Source organism: Passer montanus, unplaced genomic scaffold, assembly GCF_014805655.1.
Source record: "Passer montanus isolate IOZ18808 unplaced genomic scaffold, ASM1480565v1 scaffold45, whole genome shotgun sequence".
NCBI classification, from domain to species: domain Eukaryota; kingdom Metazoa; phylum Chordata; class Aves; order Passeriformes; family Passeridae; genus Passer; species Passer montanus.
Window position 1 is genome coordinate 839391 of NW_024369373.1, and position 22475 is coordinate 861865.

Below are 22475 nucleotides of genomic sequence, written 5' to 3' on the forward strand. Positions count from 1 at the left end.
GCACTTCAGAAATATAAAGCTCCCTCCAAACCGAGGTGAGGCGCTGAGGGCAGAAATAAATAGGAGGGTGTTAATTGCAGTGTAAACATCAATCAAATAACAGCTCTGGGGCTGCCAAAGTGTCACTGGTGAGGGGCAAATCTCGTGGCAACAGCAGCAGCAACCATCAGCTGAGCTCTGAAACCACGAGGTGCTCCCTGGAGGATCCTGGAGCACTTGGAGGGACACCCAGGACACTCCAAAGGGTCTCAGTGCCATGGATGCATCCCCCCCAGCTGGGCCCTCTGCCAGCACATAGCTGAAGTCTAACCAGTGAAACCACGAGGAATTTCTCTTGGTCCAATCAGGAAGATTTAAATATTCTCTAATTTTTTTTGTTTTTTGGTTTGGTTTGGTTTTTTTGGGGGGTTTTGGTTTTGTTTTGGTTTTGTGTTTGTTTGTTGGTGTTTTTGTTTGTTTGTTGGTGTTTTTGTTTATTTGTTTGTTTTTTCTTTACAGCTGGAATTTCTCAATAAAAGCTTTGCAATTACAGAATGTCTATGGGGAGAAAAAATTCTGCCAGTCCGTGGCAGGAGTGAGGGACACTGAGCAGCCACCATGGCTGGGAGGTCCCTGCATCTCCTCCCTGTCCTGTGTCCCTCCTCATCCCCATTTTTGTCCCCTCCTGCCACAGAGGGAACCCAGGGAATTCCTTCACCTCTGGCTGAAATTCCCTGTGGCAGCAATCCAGCACTTCCCAGGAGCAGCAGGTTTAGGGGGTGGGGATGGAATCCTTCCAGGAGCCACAGATCAGCAGGGCAAACTCCAAACTCACTTCTGATCAGAGAAGTTTTAAAGTTTTAATCTGATTTTTGCAGTGAAATATTAGTTCCTAGGGGAGGGGGCCCCACTGTGGCCCCACTGGGAAGCCAAGCTAGAGACACTGGTTGTTTGCTGAGGCACATCCTCTTCCCATCCTATCCTATTTTCCCTAAAATAACTCGACCAAGCAGTAATTCATGGTTATTGACTAAGCTATAGAAAATCTCAGGGGAATCAAGGAGATAAATGGCCTTTGGTTTTCCATATAGGAGTGATGGAAAGAGAGCCTTTATGCTGCCTCAGACCCTGCCAGGAGGGTTTGCAGCTTCTCTGAAAATCTGTAGGATTATATTGCTCTGTGCCTAAAAACATATTTACACTGGGAACAACAGGCTGGGTGGGAATGGCACTTTTTATACTGAAAAACCACTGGGAAATGAAAGTCCTTGGCAGATTTTTGCACCACACTGAAAAAAAAAATAGAATTTAGGAAAACATAAAGGCACGTGAACTGACGTTAATAATGGTGAAAATCTCTGGGGTTTTTGGCAAGTCTCTTTCCAAAGCAGCTCCTCATTTTGCCCACCCTCCTGCAGCTCCAGTCTCCCCCTGTGGAATGTGGTCCTGGAAGGGCAGATATTGGATTTGACCCACCTCTTCCCTGGCCATTTCTATTTTTCTGGGTAATCTCAGACTCTTCCAGCTGGGGAGGCTGTTGGAGCAAGGTTAATTCTATTAAACACAGCTGCTCCTGGGGTTGTTTAGAAGATGGGATTGCTGTTGCATGAGCAACCCTTCACGCTTGTTACTACAGCCTTAACCTTCCTTTTAAACCTACTGATTCCAGGCATAAAGGTGAGGATTTCCCTGGAACTGCAATTCCATAATTCCTGTGAGGACTCTTGGGGTGTGATCAGCACTGGCAGCACATCACGGGACAGTGCTTGTGGGAAATAGTAAAGGTAAGATTTTTAGAAAGTTGGAAAAGGAGGTTTTAGAAACAGAAAGAGCAGAGAAATTAGAGCTAGCTGCAGCTGCAAAGTTTCAAAGCAGAAAAAGTTACAATAGTAAAAAGCAAGGACATGAAATAATAGCTTGAGTTTTAGGCTTGGCTGAGACAGACCTTAAGACTGCAAAATACATGTTTAGCAAGACACTAGAAGGTTTTAAACTTAATGATGGAATATTGTGTATTGTTAATAGAAAGAAGACAAGCAAGCATTGTGTGAAGCAGGTGTGTGTGCTTGTAGTCACCAGCTAGAACAATCCCAGCAACCAGCTAGAACAATCCTAGTAACCAGCTAGAACAATCCCAGTAACCAGCTAGAATAATTCCAGTAACAATCCCAGCTAGAACAATTTCAGTAACTAGCTAGAAAAATCCCAGTAACCAGCTGGAATAATCCCAGTAACCAGCTGGAATAGTCTCAGTAACCAGCTAGAACAATTTCAGTAACCAGCTAGAACAATCCCAGTAACCAGCTAGAACAAACCCAGTAGCCAGCTAGAACAATTTCAGTAACTATCTAGAAAAATCCCAGTAACCAGCTAGAACAATCCCAGTAACAAACTGGAATAATCCCAGTAACCAGCTGGAACAATCCCAGTAACCAGCTAGAATAGTCCTAGGAACCAGGTAGAACAATCCTAGGAACCATCTGAAACAATTCCAGTAACAAGCTGGAACAATCCCAGTAACCAGCTAGAATAATTCCAGTAACAATCCCAGCTAGAACAATCCTAATAACCAGCTGGAGCAATCCCAGTAACCAGCTGGAACAATCCCAGTAACCAGCTAGAGCAATCCCAATAACCAGCTAGAGCAATCCCAGTAACCAGCCAGACCAATCCCAGTAGCCAGCTGGAACAATTGTTGCTGGCTCTACGTGAGCTGTTGCCACCTTCCTGCAGTGAGGCTGATGCTGCAATAACAGCTCAAGGAACATCTCCCAGCAGTCCTGTCCTGTTGGTGAAAAGAAAAAACCCTCCCCAGCACAGCGCTCCCCCGGGTTTGGTGCCCAGGATGTGTCACACAGGTCAGACTGAGCTCAGGTGACATCTGCCATGCCTTGGGTGGTGACACGAGGGGACAGCCCTGACAAGCCCTCTGCTGTCACCTTCCCCAGCAGCAGCAGTGATTCAATGGCTACAAGAGGAAGCAAATCACACCCTTCCAAAAGCAGAGAGTTCCAGGAGCAAGAGGAGCTGCAGTTTGTTGGTTTTCAGCACTGATTCATGCACTCAGCCTGGATGTACATCAAATCCTCAGCTGGAAAAGCAGGATCATTGTTCCCAGAAAAATACAGCTTGCAGCAGACACCACAATGTATCTCTTTTCTTCTGCAGTTACTCATGCAGTTATTACTTACAGTCTTGGTTGGCGGATTCGAAAAATTCAAACATGAAATTAATTATAGTGCTCATTAATTCCTCTGCTCTGGACAAAACCTGCACAGACAAAGCAAAGGCTTTGTCTGGTCTGACGTGGCTGAGGGATCAGGGCTCTATTGCATCTTTATGGGGTTGCACATCATCCCCCAAGGAAAAAGGGTCAGCCTTTCCCCAGGAGAGAAAGAAAAACTTGGCATGAGGACAGGAAACACTTTGGGTTGTTTTTTTTTCTGTGACATCCCTCTCCATGAGAACATTTGCCCTCTTCCCCTGGGCAGGGCAGGCAGAGTTTTATATCCAGATTTCATCAGTAATCCCTTTTTTGAGCGAGCTGCTGCCCTCCACCAGGACTGCTCTTCCTGACACTGGTGGCGTTTATTTGTCATGGCTGGGGCAGAGGAGTGAATGGAATCACACATATATCCATTTCTAAGAAAGGCTTTTAAAGCTCTCCAAGATGCTTTTCCTCTAAGTATTCCTAAGGCTCATCTGCCAGACCACCAGCCATGAGGCACTATCGAGTGGAGCAGCTCTCTGTTATTTTATTTATTCCTCCAGTTGGAAATAATCAAACCTTGCTAGAGCTGGGTGGAAAAGCAGGCTTGAAATATTAGTGATATGTTAGGAAAGGAAGAGGATTGTCATCACATAATAATAGGCAAAATTATTTTTATATCTGTCATTGCTGCCACTTTTCCTGGAACACCACTGGAAGGAAATAAATTTATCTTAGCTGAACTAAATACCAACACCACCTTTGCTTTCATTGCTGCTGGGCTTCTGTATTTTTTTTTTTTTACTGTATTTTCTGTCAGTGTAGCTAACAGAAAACAGTGAAAATGTAAAGATTTTCCCAAATTCTAAAGTTTAGAATGATGTGGTCTCCTGGACCCTGATACACAAGCACAGAGCCACCAGTGCCATGGCCAAACCCCATCTCTGCAGGGAAGGAGATACTGCAAAGACCATTATTTTATAAATACCTGCCTCTTTCCGTAACTCTTGGCTGGCTTCCACTCACACACATTTTGCAGACACATTTGACCATTTTCTCTGCCCATCTCAGAGGCTGCAGCCATAACAGCTCTCTGGAGCATCACTTTTGGATAACAAGCTGTGACAGACTCACTGAGACCAGCAGGAAGAGAGGTGAGTCTGTTATGGAGATCTCATCCCTGCCCAGTGCAGGCTGCTGCCAACTCAACATTAAATTTGCATTTTCAGCTCACTCGGGTGCCTTGGAAAGGCTTCTTGGATGAGGGACAAACCACAGGAGTCTCAGCACATTTGGGCATTCAGTTGGTTCTGGGCAGCTGGGGAGAGAGCACTGTTGGCTGCAAAGGAATAGTGCCAAGAAAACATCTGGAGTGATGGACAGCTGAGTGGCAGAGATAATCCAGTGCTTAAACCATCCCCTGCTTCAAAATGCAAAATATTCAAACACAACATTTCTCTAAATGTGGACTTTCATGGAGCAGACAATACCTCTGCTGCCCTTTTTCTTGATGATATAACCCAGATAAAGTCAATGATTTCAAAGAGAAACTCAAAATGTAGTTATTTTCTTCACCCTGAAGAATCTACAGCTTTAGATGGGAGGAAAAAAATATAAGAAAATGAACAATGTACAAAAAATACGAACACTTCCTGGGGAGAACAGGACTGGGAAGATTTGTTAATGGTGTTAAGAGAGGGTTTGAAGGAAAGGAGAATATACAAGGTAGAACAGCTGTCAGGGAAATGAACTGAAAACATTTCTCCCTGCTGTGGAAAAGGACATTGGACCTTTGCTGGAAAACAAATTAAACAAAGAAACTTTTGTTTTCAAGCTATGTCAAGAGACCAGCTTTTGACAATCTTTTGTGGAAAAGATTTTGGCAAATCCCATATGTGGAGAGGTGAGAGGGCAAAGGAGAGCAGAGGTGCTGGGTCCAAAGCCATTGCTGGGGGCAGCAGTGAGGAGCTGCAGGTGACACGAGGATGAGCTCAGTGATATTTGTGACCCACAGTCTAGGGGGTTTTTTCCCAGCTTTTTTATCTCTGGAGTATAGAAATTGTCTGAATTGCTCTCTTTTTTAATTTTAACATGTGAGTTGTCCCCACAGCAACTTTTCCAGCCGCTCCACAAGAGGCTAAACTCACACATGGAAAGAGGCAACATCCCACGGGAAAACAAAAAGCAGAAAGGGCCTGATCAAGCACAAGGTTCTTTGTGACATGGAGGAAAAAAGGGGTCTAAAATCCAGCTTTGGGGGTATCTGGCTGAGCTTTTCTTTGCTGCCTAAAGCCCCATCATCAAAGCAACACAAGGACCAACACAAGAAGACAACAAAATTTCTCCTAATTGCAGTGATTGGGTGCAAAGCAGGGAAAGGATGCCCAGACAGTGTTTGGGCTGCTGGAAGAAACAATGTGGAAAGGCCAGGCTTAAAGAAATAAAAAAGAGAATACAGGTCTCTTCCGGGAGTGGAGAGATAAATGCTAAATCAGTTCTGCCTAAAGAAAATCCTTAAACTGCTCTTCAGGTCATAAAGAGAAATATGCTGCACATGAGGAATTTGTTCTTAGCTTTTCTTCATGAACGGCCTGGCAGAGGCATGAAAGAAGTCACTGTCATTTTTATAGAGAGAAAATATTTTAACAAGATGTTCTGTCCTTGAGCAGAGGCTCTTCCCTGTGCTGTGCAGCCCTTGATCCCCAGAGCCAAACGTGTGGGACTGGAAAAGCAGCTGAGGCACAGCAGCCACCTCACTGCAACCCCCAGAGTCAGCAGGAGCTGCTGGAAATGAATCCTGGGGAAGGCTGAGGTAGAAGAGAGGCTGGACAGAGCTAAGGAATGAAGTAGGGATTTATTAAGATGCCTCAATGGATCCACCTTGGGCAGCACAACCCAAAATGGTCCCAAAATGAACCCAAGGTGAACCAAAATGGTCCCAAAATGAACCCAATGAAGCTCAGACCCACACACTAAAGCAGCACAGAATGTGGAAAATATAAAAGCTAAAACCTGAGGCATCAGAACAGGCTTTTCTCCTGTCAAACACATAAATCTCTGTTCCTGAAGCAGCTCCCTGAGAAGCAGCTGCTCCTGGCCCTGCCCTGTGGGAGCAGCAGCATCCCAGGGGTGCTGGCTCCAGGTGTGCTGGGCACTGCCAGCCCTTTTACAGTGTCCCTCTGCTGCTGCCTCTGAGCTGGGAGCACAACAGCAGTTCCCAGGATAAACTAGGTGTTTTTCCATGCCTGGAACGCTTCCTGCCTTGCTGATGAGGCAAAATTTGGATGGAATCCAGGCAGAGTCCCTCCAACCACCGTCATCTGCAGGCTGCTGCACCCAGCAGGGATTAATTACCTCAGCAGAGTGCTGTGTGTGCCCTTGCCTGAGGGACAGGAGATGGGTCACTGTGCCACCAGGCTGTGAAACCCCTGTGGGATAACCTGCCTGGATGATCCCAGCATCATCTCTTCCTCCTGTGATTCAGCCTCTCCTTTCCTGCTGCCGTGGGCACAGCTCTCAGCCTTGCAACACCCCACAGAGATCCTTCTTCCCCTTTAGGGATTAATGGCCTAAATTTCCATATTTCAGGGCAAACTGGCAAAGAAAGCCACATCCTGTGTGAGTCAGGTACCATGTCCTTGTGGTTCCATCCTGCTGTGATGTGACATCCTGGGCAGATTCCTCCTGCTCCTGCAGATTCCTGCTGCCCCACGTCCAGGAATAAGCCAAGACAACCCTGTCCCAACAGCCTTAGTCCAACCTTTAAGCTCTTGAGGGTTTTGGAAATAAATATAAATATACTTGTGCTTATTCAGAAATAAATAGAATTAAACAGGGTGTTTTGCTTGTTGGTGATGGCTTTGACAGGTGCAAGGCTTTGGGGTGGTACAAAGTTGGTGATGGGACCCATCAGAGGCAAAGCATCAGCCAGGACATTTGGGCAAAATCCATGCTCCTCTCCAAGCCACAGCATTTATTCCAAGCCCAGTGTAAGGGTATTTTTCTTTCCAACAGCTCATGATTTCTGCTAAGTTATTGTTGGCTACCCTGCATTTGTAGATATTTTCACATCTGTAAGCCTGTAAAAGGTGACATTGATCTTTCTCTGTTTCTGTGGGTGAGATTGTTTTGGAAAAGGCACCTTGTAGGTGTAGGATGGGCTTTGCCTCCCCCTTTAATCATGTCACAACTCAGGTGGTCAAAACAAAAAACAAAACAAAACAAAACCATAAACAAACAAAACACCAAAAACACAAACAAACAAACAAAACCAACAACATATATATATATACATGCATACATACATATATATATATATATATGAAAGACCCAGTTTCAATTTTTGATTTTTTACAGATGCCAGCCCTTGTTTATTGCCATCAATCTGTAAAGTCAAAGCTCTTGGGGCCATTTTCACCAAATGATGACCAAAAGCAGGTCAAAAAAAACACAGTAAATGCACTCTGACTGCAATATGACTTAATTTTAACCAGCAGGAGTTTCAGGGGGATTAAAAAAAAAAAAAAAGGAAAGGAAAAGAACTTGTTGACGTGAAGCATGTGGAGTCACTCATCCAGCATTGTGTAAGGGCTGTAAATCTGCCTGGAAATGATGCATGAAATGCATCATAAAAAGTATATCATCAAAACTATAAGATCAGCTTAAAATTTATGGTAGGTAGCTTGGGGAGAGCGTTACATGTCTGAACTTTAAATCAAATACAGCCCTTCAGCTGTACAATCCTGCAAGCTTTTGCACAGAACTCCTTTTTCTCATTTCCCCCTCCTTGCAGCAGCTCTCAGCAGTAAAATCCCCACACTATTTTCTGTCAATTCAGCAATGAAAACTCTGTAATCTGGAAGTCAATGCAAAACCTGCCACAGCAAGTGAGTTACAGCAGAAGCATCACTGGTTTAAACTTTGGGGGCAAATAAAGCTCAAAAATGAAACAGAGGATTTGTCCTCTCCTGTAAAGGTTCTGTTGACTCAACTAATGCAGCTCCCCGTTCTCCTTATGACTTTAAGATGTTCTTCTGACCCCCATAACCCCACTGTAATTATCTGCTTGGTGTTCATTTCTGTTTCTTCATCTCCCCAAAGACCATTATTGTCTCCCTGTGACCAGATGAAAACCAGATGGGGAGCTTCAAGGGGAGAGATGAAGATTTGGGTGTCTACCTGATTTCTGCTGTGCCTGGTGAGTACGGGCAAGCATGATCAAAATTAAAGCATTAAATTACTCTCTAAAGCCTAATTGAAACAGTTCTTTTGGTCTCACTGTTGGGCCAAGGGTGTGGGGATCATGATCCTTCCAAATTACGAGGGGCCAGAGTTTATCTCACCTAAATTTCCCTGCATTACAAACCAGCCAACAAACTGCCCAGCACAAATCTACAGCAGGTCTCTTAATCTCTAATCATTCATCAAGAAAAGGCTGCAGAGAGCAATGGGGGAATGATTCTCTTGCCCACTGAAGAAACATAAAATAAGAGCAGTCTCTAAAACAAACCGAGCTCGTATTTTCCCTGGTATCTCCTCCAGCTTCTTGCTGATAATTCTTGAAGATGAAGTTCTGAACCACAGTTCTTTCACTTGGAGTAATTAATTCCATATATTTATATTATTGAACTGTTTCATCTTAATCCTCATTGCAGTCTGGGATGCTCTGTGCTTTCCCCTGTTTTTTGGAGCCTGGGACCCAGCATTGTGCAATCCCCCATTGCTGCAGCTCTGCCAGTTGTAGTGGAAAAGTTTGAGCAAGAAAAAAAAAAAATCTCCTTGGCCGGACACATCTTCAAAATTAATGTCAGGGCTTTGCTAAGGCTCAGCTTTCATGGCCAGCAAGAGCTGCTGTGGCCTGGATTTGCAGCAGGCTGCTGACACCTTCACCCATCCTGCTGGGGCAGTCCCAGGGGTTGCCCTGTGTTTGCTTCTGCTCCTGCAGACTGGGGGTGAAGGCTGGGCTGGGTTTGAGCATTTCCTCACTCTGATTTGGAGCTTGCAGCCTGCTGCTTTCCCAGCCACTGCTTTATGCTGCCACTGCCATCATCACCCAAACAAAGAGAAACTTTTTCTGTCACCTCATCAGCAATGCCAAAGCCAGGCTCACAGGCAACACAGAAACCTTCACAGGCAGCATAAAAACTGTGAGTAAGCTCATCCTGGGGCCAAAACCCAACACCCATCTTTGGGTTCAGGCACCCCAAAAGCTGCTCAAGCCTGACCTCTTATCAACATGTGACACATGAAATAAATTCTGCTGAGTTTAAGGCAGACACTGCTGCCACTGGGCAGCCCAGATGGTTTGTAGTGTTAACGAGAGGTACAAGAAGCAGAGCAGAAATTTGGAATTCACAGGGGGGCAGAAAGGCCTTTGTAACCCCTGAGGGAGCAGGGCTAGCTGTGTGACCCCAAAACTCACAGCCTGCTGCCCCAGGTCTCTCCTGGACAAGAGGAGGAGCAGATTTACCTTCATCCCTCGCTCAGCTGCACTGATGGGCTTCCCAGTCTGGAATTCGAGACAAAACCCTCCCAGCCTTCATCCAGCTTGGGCTGGGAGAAAGAAAAGGAATTTCCACTCACTGCTTCCCACAGTGCTGGAAAAACCTGGGTAGGGAAGAGACAAACAGGTCTGTGATCCCTTGCATGGTGCAAAAGGTGACTCTCAGCAGGACCTAAAAGAAGCTGGCACCATCACCCAGAGTGCAACAATTCTGCTTGCAAGGCCCAGGAAATCCCAGGATAAAGTGAGGGTGAAATGTAGAAAAAAGGACAGGGGAAAAAGAAGAAAAAGGGGGAAAAGGGGAAAAAGGGGGGAAAAGGGGAAAAAGAGGAAAAAGTGACAGGATTTACAGGCATGGCTAAGTCTGCACTTCAGTTTAGATGGTTTTGTACTTTTAAAAAGAATTTTTGGCTAAATTATAATTAAAATTATACTGTGGTTGTGGTTTTCTTTTTTTCTTTCTAAACAGTTTCACTGAATTTTAAACTAGGCTAAGAGACAGTGTTACCAAAGAGAATTTACTCATCCTTTTTAGGGTATTTAAAAAATATTGGTTGTTCAAACGGTGATGAAAACTGTCAAGGAAGTGCAAGACATTTATTTGTGTGCAGGAAACACAGGAGGGCAGAGGCAAAGGCAACAGTCAGCAAATACCTGAGTAGAAGGTGTGTGGGTCTCCTTTTCCAGACTCCTTGCACTGTCCCCTGCTGCCTGCACGTCCCATCCCAGCACTCCCTCTCCTCTCCAGGGTGGATTTCTGCCCCTCAGTGACACACTGCTTTGACATTTGGACCATCAGGGCAACAAATGCTGATCTCTGAGGAGCAGCTCCTGATTCCAGCACACCATGTTCTGCACCACATTCCAAGTCTCCTCTGCTCCATTTTATCACTCAAGTCTTGGCTGCATTCTTCTGCTTTTTTCCTTTTTTTTTCTTTTTGTCCTTTTGCCTATTTCTTCTTTTAATTTACTTTTTTTTCCAGCAAGCTTTTCTCTAGCAATCTGCTGGAATGAACACGCAGCCTGTGTCTGCTGGGATGGAGCGGAACATGGGGCTGAGATTGGTGTGAGCTGAATGCTCAGACAATTGTTCAGGGTGGAAACTCTTACCCAGCAGATTTTACACCAGGCTCTCTACCTGATCTCCAGGAACCTTTGCATGCAAACCTTGCAGGTGTGCTCACCAGGCAGCAGCTAAAGAGTTTGGGCTCGAGCCCTCTGCCACCACTGGCCAAACCCAGTGCCTCAGTTTCCCTGCAGGGTGCCTGGATACTCTCAAGGCCGGGTTTTGTGGATTCAGGACTGCCCACAACTTCTGCAAATGTTGGATCTGCTCTGGAGGAGGCTGAGAGGTATCTCAGCACTTTACACCAGATTTTGAAAAGGCTGAGATGCAAAACAATTTTCAGGTGCCCAAATGAGAGCAAAATCTTTTCAGTTCAGCCCTTCCTCACCTTCACAGTGCTATAAATCCAGTGGCTGTGCCACAGGGAACATCCCAGAGCCCTTCACCTGCAATAAGGAAGAAAATCCCTGGAGAAAAAGAGGATCAAGAAGCTTCCCCTGGCACCACTTCTCGTGAGCTTTCCAGGGAATTTGGGACCTCTCCCACATGGGTGCAGCCCCAGGTTCTGGGAACAAAGCAGTTGTCATTTGCTCTTTTGATTTCGGGGCTTTACTCCTTTGCAAAGGATCTTTCTTGACTTTAAAACAAAAGCCTGAAAGAAGGGAAAACAACAGATCCCCAGGGAAAAAACACTAGTTAGAACATAAAAATCTAACATTGTTAGATTTTAAAAATACATTACTTTTAAAACCATTCATTTAGGGGCTGGTGATGCTCTTGGTACCCTTAAAGGTGGACACAGAGGCTCAGAAAATTCAGAGCAGGGGACTAAGCAGCTCCCTTCTCCCAGAGGGGCATTGCAGAGCTTGGTCACGTTTTTCCTCCTTCTCTCTCAACCCAAAGCTCCTGAGGTCACTTGAGCAGGTCAGGGTTGGGTTGTGTAGCAGAACATTTGCATGGGAACAGCCCTCCCTGCACAGGTAAGAGAAGAGAAAAACTGAAGTAAATTATTAAAGCAAGAAAAAATTAATTACACTTTTAAAGTAAGAGCTATTTAAGTGAACATCTAAGTAGGCTTTGCTGGGTATGAATGAGGCTGCAGAGAGGTGTCCCAAGGACTGGGTGGGCTGTCACTTGTCTGCCCCATCCCATGTGGATCCTCCTGGATGCTCCAGAGCTGGAGGCATCCCAATTTTGGGTGGGGAATTCCTTGGGAGAGCTCATTGCAGGCCTTGGAGGGAAAGCCCAGGTTTGTGATTCCCTTTGCAGGAAATAAAAGGCATCAAGCCTGACTCTGGCCCGAGCTTGGCAGTTTGCCTGTGGAAAACATAACAATAACATAACAATATGTAACGTTCCTCATGCCAGTGGAGAGCCCAAAAACTATTTTAATTCTTGGTTTTGGTAACTGAATCACAATAGAGAATTCAATAGGACATTTTTGGGTTCTTGACTCACAGTCCATACATTCCTCCTCCATATCCTGGGGAGGTGCTGCAGCCAGGATTATTCTGGTCTGGAGGCACTTAAAACCAGTTTAAGGGTAATCATGGCACATTTGTCCAGACCTAAGCAAATTCCACCCAAGATTCCCCCAAGCATTTTTGGTTGGTTTGAATGGCTGAGGGAACCAGGAGCACCTTGCAACTCTGAGCCCACAAAAAGCCACCTCAAGGTTCCAACCACTTGAAGATCAGCAGAAAAATTATTTTGGAAGGATCACGGAAAGCAAGATGGCTTTACAAAACTAAGGATTTATATGAAAACATGATGGTGGTGGTGAAAAGGAGCAGTGAGGGAGAAGTCTGCACTGTCCCCCTGCCATCACTGTCCCAGCAGAGCACTCAGCACTAACCACCCCTCTCTTCCTTCCCCTGCACCCACACTTTTTTTGGTTTTAAAGTTCCCCTGCCCCTCACTTTAACTAATCAGGGCCAGCCAGGTGTCCACCTGTTCCCCTCAGACTGAAGTGAAAATTCATTAAAAACCAAAACACAGGACACACACTGGAGCTCTCCAGCAATGGAACAAAATCCAAGGAAATGCCTCGGTGCCGTTGTCCCAGGGAACGCTGCCTCTCCTCTCTGAGCATTTCTCCAACAGCTGGTTTGAGTTGCTGGGAGTGATGCTCCACTGAGCCCTGGGCTGCTTCCAGCCTGAGGATTCAAGAACAGAGTCAGGACACCTGTACCTAGAGGCAAAACCATCCAAGTCTGGCTGGATGTGCTGCCTGAGAGAGATTATTCTTTTCACAAGGGAAGGAACTATTCAGCCCTGCCTATCCTGGAAAGACAATACTGTATTTCTTACAAGAACTGGGATATTAATCCCTGGCACAACTCAGGACATTTCTTTGCTCTCCTGAAATTCCCCCACCCTGAGTTTACAGTGGGTTCATTAATCTTTATTCCCCCCTCAAAGTAAACAAACCCAGCTCCTGCTGCCTTGCCAGCCTCGTCTGTCTGTGCAGCCCAGCCTGGAGTTGCAGTGGTGAAGGAATGTGCTGCAAGGCTGAGCCTTGCCAAGCCTGAGTTTGGATCATTCTGGCCTCTCCAGGCCTTTAAAAACTGACATATTTTGCTACCTACCCTGCTCTCCTGATGGAAGCAGCTCTGCAGCAGGCAGGAGGCCACCAGCACCCCTCAGGGAGAGGGTGGGTGCTGTCCCTGAGCTCTGGCGGGATCTCACTGCTCTCTGGAGGATGCTGGATCAGTCTGGGACTCGGCACAGATAAAATAATCTGAATTATTTTGCCCCCACCTTTCTGGGAGTCACCCTGGGCTGTCTGGTCAGTGCTGTTGGTGTGAGGATTAAAGAAGAGATTCTGCAGTGACAGCTCTGGGCACAGGGCATCTGTGATGGAAGAGCTTTGGCCTCAGCCCTGCACCAGTGGGATCAGGGGCTGATCCTGCCAGAGCAGTGGGTTTTACTGCTGCAATATCACCACAGCATAAATAACCAGGCAAAGAGAAAACAGCTCAATTTATAACAATCCAAAGTGACACTCTAAATCTCAGCCTATAAATAAACACCCAAACAAATAAATCTCCAAATTCTCCAAATAAATACCCTTGAGGCCATTAGTAAGATACACCCTCTCCACCTCAGGCTTTTTCTAATGAGCAAAAGTGAAGACTTTAAATAAACCTGGCTCATGCCAAGCTCATGGAGCACAGCTTTGCCAAAAGGCAAAAATCACCTCAGGTAGATCTGAGCTGCTACAGGCACCAAGCAAACAGCTCTGCAGGCACAGGAGTTGGAGCTGTTTATCACCAGCAAGAAGTGAAGTGACCTGTGCAGCCAAACCTTCAGTGGCTCTGACAGAAATGTCAGGATATTCCCCTTCCAGGACCTGGCACAATGTCTGGCCAGACACGGGGCCTGTGAGTGATGGAAGTCCAGCTCTGGCTGGGCAAGGAGTCAAACTCCACAAATCTCCATCCAAGCCTCACACCTGGTGGCACTTTGAGCCACTCCAGACAATCATCTGGAGTTTGTGCTCCGCTCCTCCAGCCCTGTCCAGCTGCCAGCCTGCCTGCCTGCCTTCTCTCAGAGAGAGCTGAGGGCATAATGCCAGCAGATCCTTCCAAAAACAAAAGGAATCCTGGGAAAAAAAACAGGGTTTAGGCAAGCTTAGACTGATGAGGAGGTGTGAGACCATGTGGCTGTCAGGATCCTCCAAGCCCCAGCTGGAAGAGGCCCAGAGTCACAGGGCAATCTAACGAGGCTCTGGTGGGACCAACTCTGACTGAAACAGGGATTCTACACTCATGGAATCTCCTAAATCCACAGAATCACAGGATGGTTTGGGCTGGAAGGAGATGCTCCAGACCCAACCTCCTTCCATGAGAAGGAATTTCATCAGGTTATTCACAACCTCATCCAGCCAAGCTTTGAAAATCTCCAAAAAAAGGGGATTTCACAGCTTTGTTCCAGCATTTGAACACAGCTGAGGGGCTCCTCTCTGAGCTGACTCCTGCATGGGCACAGCATCATCAGTTCTGCAGGTTCCTTAGAAGCTTCAGCACTGGCCACAGTTCCTAGGGGCACAGAATTAACTGAAATTTGAAATAAAGCCTTTGTTGATGGACTCAAAATATCCAGAAGTCAGGAATATGCTGTTTTTGTCATACTGACTCTTTTCATGGTGATTCACTCTCCAATATTTTTGCAATGTCAGGGTTGCTGTCATCTCAAAATAAGGCAGAAAGCCTGAAAATCACCAGAACTGTGACTGCATTAGACACAGACCTGGCCACTCAAAATTAAAGCAACAAAACACAATTTCCCTGGTGTCCCATTAACCTCAGAAACACAATAGAAAAACTGAAGTCACAATTCAGGAAAAAAATTATTAAATAAAATCAGCACCTAAATTGCTCCTGAGGAAACTGCTCTTGTAAACCCTGCTCAAGCAGAGATTCCCTCCAGCCTCAAATACCCTCTTTTGGATTTGGTGGGACAATCACAAAATCACAAAATTTTTGTGATTTTGGTGGAACTTCAAATAATTTTTCACATGAATGTAACTGTTTTGAAATGTGCATTTATGTGCATTCCTGAACCATAGCATTAATGGGGAACTTGTTGATAAAAATGGAGTAAAACTGAGAAATTTTTCAACTATATTTGATGCAACACCAAGCCTGGTCCAGAGATTAATTTATTTTTTAATGGATTTCTCTGCATGAGCTCCTAAAGTCCTCTGTTTACCAGTGGGGCTGTTATACTCATACTTGTTTTCTCCCTATCAAAACCACACACCTTCTTTATTTAATTTATTGCACCAATTGCTGGAATTGTGCAACTCCTGTGGATTCTTTCTAAAGCCTTCAGACAGATGACATCCAACAGGGGAAAAATAAAAAAAGCCAAAGGAAAAACATCCTTCTCAGAGAGAAAGAACCTGAAGACTTCTACACCTGGCTTCCAATTTTTGGCAACAGCAAAACCCCAAATTTGCATATTTTAACACACATCATTTTGATAGAAATTTGGAATCCTTGGTGTCCTGACACTGAGTTCCCAGAGGAAAATATGGCCTGTTAAAAGAAGGTCTTTGAGATGGATAAAATCTTAAAAGCAGACACGGGGTGCTGGGAAGGGATGGAGGCTGAGGGAAAGGGAACATGGACAAGGAGAAGGATTGGAAAAGGGAGAGGGAACCAGAGGGGGAATTGGGGTGGAGTTTCTGCACCAAAGGACATCACCCGCCCCACCTTCCCTTCCACACGTCCCATCCATCCCACATTTCAATAAATTTAGGTCAAAAATGCCAAAAGTCCAGGACAGAAACCCTTGTGCAGCTCAGCTGGTGGGGAGGACAGTTTGCTTGCAGAGGAGACAGGAAGGAGATGACTCATCAAGACCTCACCAAGCTCTCCTCAGTCTCCTGACAGCTGCAAGAAGGACCACGAGGCTCAGCCTGTCCCTGAAGATAATCCAGTCCCAGAACTGGGACAAAGAACTGGGAATAACCCTGGCAGTGGAACAGACAGGCTCTTCCTGGGGACAGAAGCCAGAATACGCTGATTTATGGCAAGAGGAGGAGGGATTTATTTTCATTATCCAAGCCAACCTGAATCACTGTAGAGGCAAGAGATCAAAAATAAAGACCAGGTCCACATCTTTTCTTGCTTTAATTGCAGTCACTCCAAGAGGATTTTGTTTGAACAAGGGTTCCTGATGTTATGTCTGCAGTGAAAATAAAAAATAAAAAAGTTTTCATTTCAGTTTGGTCAAGCCCCATGAGCTAACCTGGGCTGAAATAGAGGTGAACGGGGTCCAGGAGCAGGAGAGGGATGGAGTGGGTCAGATCAAAGGTGCTCAGGGAGGATCACCCAAGCACAGGAAGCTGTGGCTAATCCCCACACCACATCCAGCCTCAGGAACCCACAGCTTTAGGGAGGTTTGGAGTCACAGGTCCCAAACTGGACACCTTTGTGAGCCTCTCATGGGCCAGCCCCTCACACAACAGCAGAGCCTCCTCAACGTCCCACAGAAATGAGCTCCTGGCTTGGAGAATGGACTGTGGAGAATTACTGCTCCTAAGCTGACTCAAACCTGCTGTGTGGGCACCCAGCTCCTCCAGGTAAAAGCAACAGCCCAGAGGTGATTTGGGTTTAGCTTGGGATTCAATTAAAATTAAAATTGCTGAATTTAGTGAGAGCCTCTGTTGGTTTTCCTTCTTTCTCTTTATGCTTATTTTCATTAGAGATAATTAATATGTATTGGTTAACTGGCACTAAAAACATATTTTCCTCTTTCTGCCTTAAATTAAAACAGAATCAGGATGTAGGCATGATCTAAGCCAAGGATCCAAACACACTCCAGGCTTAAGGAAAGCCCAAGTTCCAACCTAAATTTTGTGCTTGGATTCAAGGAAAAAACTATTTCAGTTTGATGAGAAGAGTTTCTTAATCTACAGAATAGCATTCCATCCCATTTTTATTCTGTCTGAGTATACCTGATTGCAGCAAGGATGAGTGATTGTTTTTCCCAAGGCTCCAATCCCAGTAGTATACATCCCTTCATTTTTCTTTCTTTTTCCTAAAGACTTTTGGCAAATAATTTCCATCTCTGGCTTCTTCTTCCTATTTTGTATAGGAAGGCTCAGGACATGCCTGGCTGCACAAAGGGGTCACCCTCCAGGTTACTGATTAGGAAATAGTAGGGTTTGTCAACATCTGGCCCTGACGAACTTTTAAAATATAAATACAGATGGTTTTATTTAAAAGGTAAAAGGTCCAAATTCAACTCAAGGATGAAGCCTGTTTTCTTTCCAATCTCATTTTTTCCCCTGGATGTTTGGTACGCTGTGTTCCGTTGCTGTGAAATGTAATCACATTTATATAATAAACCATAATTAAGAAAGGGAAGCATAAATTGGTAGTTCTTTCGTTTTGTGACTTATTCAAGAAATTTCTAGCCCAAACTGAGTAGAATTTGTATATGTCAAATATTTCTGAGAGCTTTTTCCCATGTTAAGAGGCAACACAAGCCTCACTGAAGTAGAATAAAGAGGATAACTTCTCTAACTGATACATATGTGGACTAGAAAATTAATTCTCTTCATCCAGGGCTTGACTCTGAAGTCTGCAGCTGAACGTCTCTACGTGAGCTCTGATCCTGTTTAACTGTGCAGCACCTCAAGTGCAGATCCCATTTTAGCAATTCTTGCCCAGCTAGAGATTTCTACCCCAGAAAATACAAGTCAAAGCCTTTACAATCCATGCCCATAACTTTTCTCTGCATAAAAGCTCCCAGACCAGCAGCAGGGTGCTGAATCACCAAGGAAAATTGCACAATAAATTCAGCATAACAAGAACAAACTCCCCACCAAACCCTCCATAATCCACGAGGATAACCCAATATTTGGCTGTCAATAAATCCTCTGATCAGGCACCTGAATTCAAGAAATCACCAACCTGTATCTCAGGCCTGACACTTTCAGTGACCTTTGGATGCTGCTGCTTTAAAAATACCATCTCATGCACTCCTCGTGCCCCAGGGCTGATAACCCAATAAACCCATGGAGGGGTTTATTTATCTTGTCATTTCTTCCTGTTTTGCTGAGGTTTCTCATCTGCCTGTCCCTGACAAAAGCAAAGGGATTCACTTGCTCTGTGGAGTGTAATCACATCTATATAATAAACCATAATTAAGAAAGGGAAACATAAATTGTGAGTTCTTTCATTTTGTGCCTTATTCAAGAAATTTCTAGCCCAAACTGAGTAGAATTCATATTTGTCAATTTTTTCTGAGAGCTTATTCCCATGATAAGAGGGAACACTCTGTGTTGAGCATAGCAAAGACAGAGGGTTTTTTGTGGGAAAAGGGACAAGGGGAGAAGCACAGAATCAGCATTGTGAGGGCAAAAGGGCTGGACTGAAAACATTGTTTTTATCAAGAGGGGTGAAAAAATCCAGCATTCCTTAGCTAGGAGTTGGATAATGCCCCTAGCAGGGCACCAGCAGGCCTGGAGCAGAGACAAAATTTTGGAGATTTAAATCCTGGGAATCTGATTGTGTCTGTGCTTGGTGTTCAGAGCAGTAACTGGGGTGGGTGTGGTGGTGAAAAAACCCTTTAATGTGAGCCTGGAACTAATTAAAACATCCTGCTCTGCCTTATCAGAGTCAGGTCTTTGGGCAGAGCCACGAGTCTGGTCTGGGGTGTTTACAAAGGAACAAGGAGAGAACTTGCAAAGGGCAGAGCTGGTGCTGCACCAAGAAGGGGTTTACAGGACAGGGTTAAATTCCAGATATTCCTGGAAAACTGCTGAAATGAAAATCATCAAGTTACACAAAGAAGAGAAGAGGATGGTATGTAGAAAGGGGGGACAAACTGTGAGTGAGGGGCTGGGAGCTGGGGCTGGAGGGGATGTGAAAATGGGAAAGGTGATGGGAGTAAATTCAAAGGGAAGCAGAAAGGAACAGCTGGGGGAAAAAAAAGTTTGGAAAACAGTGCCTGAACAAGAATTTTTTGTCTAACCTAGAAAAGCAGCGACAGGAGATGAGAAATGTGTGTTCACAGCTAAACACATAAAGATCATTATCAAGGCAAAGGCAGCCAGCAGCTCTCCAGGAATGCTCCAAGGAGCACATGAGGCCTTTGGCTTTATTTGCAACAAATACCTTGAACATATCCAGATTTAAGCACTCCATGAACTTGTTATTTGTTAGGATTTCTTTTTCCCTCCTTGGCAGGAAACACCCTGAAGGCAGCAGAAAATATATATATATATATAAAAAATAAATTAAACACATGCAGCAAATATATATTAACTACACATCTTAGTCACAGAAACCCTGGGAAAACTTCAATTTGGCACACAAATGTGGTTGATTCTGCCACAGGGACTCTGTTTTCAGAGCAGTTTTTGCACCAAGCCCATAAAACTGATACCTGAGCCCCTGGGAGCAGCAGGAGCAGGGAGTCACACTTTGGGTTTTTCTCCCATAGACATGCAAGGCTGCTGCTATGCAGAACACGAGGTCCAAACGCACCAAGCAGCACCAAACTATACTTCACAAGCAGATTTTTTTTGTTAAAATATGGGTTTCATTTGACTTAGGAGTTAATTAAAAGAAAAAGGGGAAGACGAAGCACCATTTACTTCAACAGCTGCCCACTGTTCCTTCTCCTGCTGCCCTGCAGCACATCCTGCTACTGCCCCTGAGCAGCACAGTGGCATTAGGGGGGCTTTTTCACCCTCAGTAACTGAAAAGCAGAAAAATAAATCACAGAGGCACGAGCTGAAATCCCCCCAAAGCCCCACCAGTGACCTCAACAGCCTCCAATGGATCCTTTGTGCAGGGCACAAATCTCACCCAAAGCCACTCATTTTTTCTGTCTCCTGCTCTGCTTGAGCTTTGTGGAAGCAAAATTCCTGCAGCACCTGCACTCCTGCAGTGCCAGGCAAACCTGGGGCACATTCCGAGCTCTGCTGTCCTAATTAGGATGCAAATAATCAAGGTTTTACTCTGTGACGTGGAACCATGCAATGTTTCCTGGAGCAATCCATCCCACCATCCAGGTGGGAGGTGCTGGAACAGCTGACAGGGGCTGCAGCTAGAAAACTACACTGGAGATTGTAGGAAAAATTCCCAAAGTTTCAAACTCCATGTGCAGCTGCTGCACGGAAGGCAAAACAGGATGTCAGCTGCACTGGTAGAGGAATGTCCTCTAATTGAAAAGATTTGGTTATTATTGTGTGAGGAAATGATAAAATCTAGAGCAGGGCATGGTTTGGTCAAGCAGTGATATGGGAAATAAATGATATCAGTTCTCCAGGCTGAAGACAGAGAAGCATTCAGGACAATGAGTTTATTCTCACTTCTCACAGCCTGTGGTGCATGGATCAGCTCTCACCTTCAGGAGAATGATGGTTTGTGTGTGTTTGCTCTGCTCAGCTGAGAACAAGTGGGAAATAGGCTTTCAAGCAAGTTCCTGTGTCAGCAGAGCTCTGCAGCCCCACCAGAGACACCAGAGGCAGCTCTGCCCCCAGCACCTCTGCTCGCAGTGCAGTGCCACCAGAAACAGCCCCAGGGACACCAAAAGAAACCCTACAACAAAAACAAGAAGCTGTCTCAGTGTAAGATGACTCTCAGGGTCACCTCTGGTGATGTGACCTCAGACAACTCTGGTTTTTACACAAGGAACTGCATTTCAAAGGCATCCGAAGCAGCTTGGGCTCCATCTGAGTGACATTTCACACTTTGCCACAGGTAACCCAAATATTTTGCAGACATTTCTCCACCAATGAAAGTGAGAAAAAGGGCAAAGCTGCCACTAAATTGAGCTAATGATGCAAGGCTAATTAGTGGAAGAGGTGAGTGCTGCACTGCTGGCCTGCTGGGAGGTCAGAGCCAGGGGGAGTTTGTTGATATACCTTCAGAAAGAGGTGGAGAAGCCAGAACAGATGTGCTCCCATGGAAAACACAGCTCTGGGGAGAGGTGGAGCCCAGCTGGGGCAGCCACACATGATGATTTGTCCACCAGGGCATGAAAAATGGGCATAAAGACACGGAATGAAACCACACTTCCCTAATACAGGCAGGACAGCTCCTGGATTTGGAGAGTGAGAAAGAGCAGCAATGTTGACACCTGGAGATATCAAACCCCTCTTTTCAGAGGGGATGACAGGACCTGGAGGGATTTGTGGGATCCCTCCAAACCCTCTGTGTCCCTTGGTGCTGCTCACACAGCCAAGCCCAACACCAGAACCTCAGGGGTGGCTGCCCTCAGCACCAGTTTAAACTGGGCTGGCCTCCTTGTTCCTCCCATAATACAGAATTTCCTCACCTCAATTAAAGGCTGAGGTCCTTTTCCAGTCTCTCAGCCATGAACTGAAGATTTGTGGGGTCCCCAGGGATGTTTGTTGTTCTCCAAGGATGCAGAGGCAGCCCAGATGCTCAGCAAAGACCTCGTGCTTCTCATGAGGCGCCTCATGGATCCCCTGGGGAAAAATGAAAACAAACCCCAAAACCCAAACCCAGAGATTTACATAGAGACACTGTGTTTTCTCAAAGTATCAGCAGATTGTATTTTTTAAAATTTTTACTCATTCTGAATTTTATATGTAATCTCCTGGAGAGTACCATGGTTCCTTCCACATGGTCACAGTAGCAGAGGTCTCACAAAAGCAGTTTGTGTTTTCTAACATCATCAAGAGAACAGCAAAGAGAAAATGATCTGTCTGGGATATTTGAAAGCATTCCTTTTGCTCTGGTTTGCAAAAGAGCAGACAGGCCAGATTTCTGCCACAGAAAAATTCAACAAATGGGAGAAGGAATTTGAAGGAAACTTGAAACTGGCAGAAAAGAGAAGGAAAATAAATTAGGGAGATTTATTTTAGTCTATGATTTCATTTCTGAAGTCTTATATTTGAGCATTATCTGACTATAGACACTGGTCATTTTTGCTAAAGCATGTAGCTGTTTATCTTTTCTGCTCTCCATGCCATGATGTTTTTGGCCAGAAATGGGTTATGTATCAAATTCACACCTTTCTGCTCATTTCTTAATAAAAATCAGCTAATTGCATCACCCCTGCTCCCAGCCAAGTGGAGATTGTCATTTAACTTGGCCAATTACAATTTCGCTTTTTGTAAAAATCATAATATTTTTAGCTATTTCTTTCTCATTTGAGAAAATAAACTTTGCAAAACTGCATCAAACTTGCACAAACACGAGCTGATTTGGAGCTGAGAAGTGCTGCCC

At 45.1% G+C, this 22475-nt stretch overlaps 1 long non-coding RNA gene across 1 annotated transcript in view; it reads right to left on the reverse strand.

The window, feature by feature from the left end:
- LOC120507928 overlaps positions 1–22475 on the reverse strand; it is a 48382-nt gene that overhangs the window by 20865 nt on the left and 5042 nt on the right. The window contains exons 6-8 of the long non-coding RNA XR_005628875.1: positions 21559–21712; positions 11498–11727; positions 9657–9739 (exon numbers count right to left, since the gene is read on the reverse strand). This is a non-coding gene — a long non-coding RNA (uncharacterized LOC120507928). The remainder of the gene's footprint in view (positions 1–9656; positions 9740–11497; positions 11728–21558; positions 21713–22475) is intronic.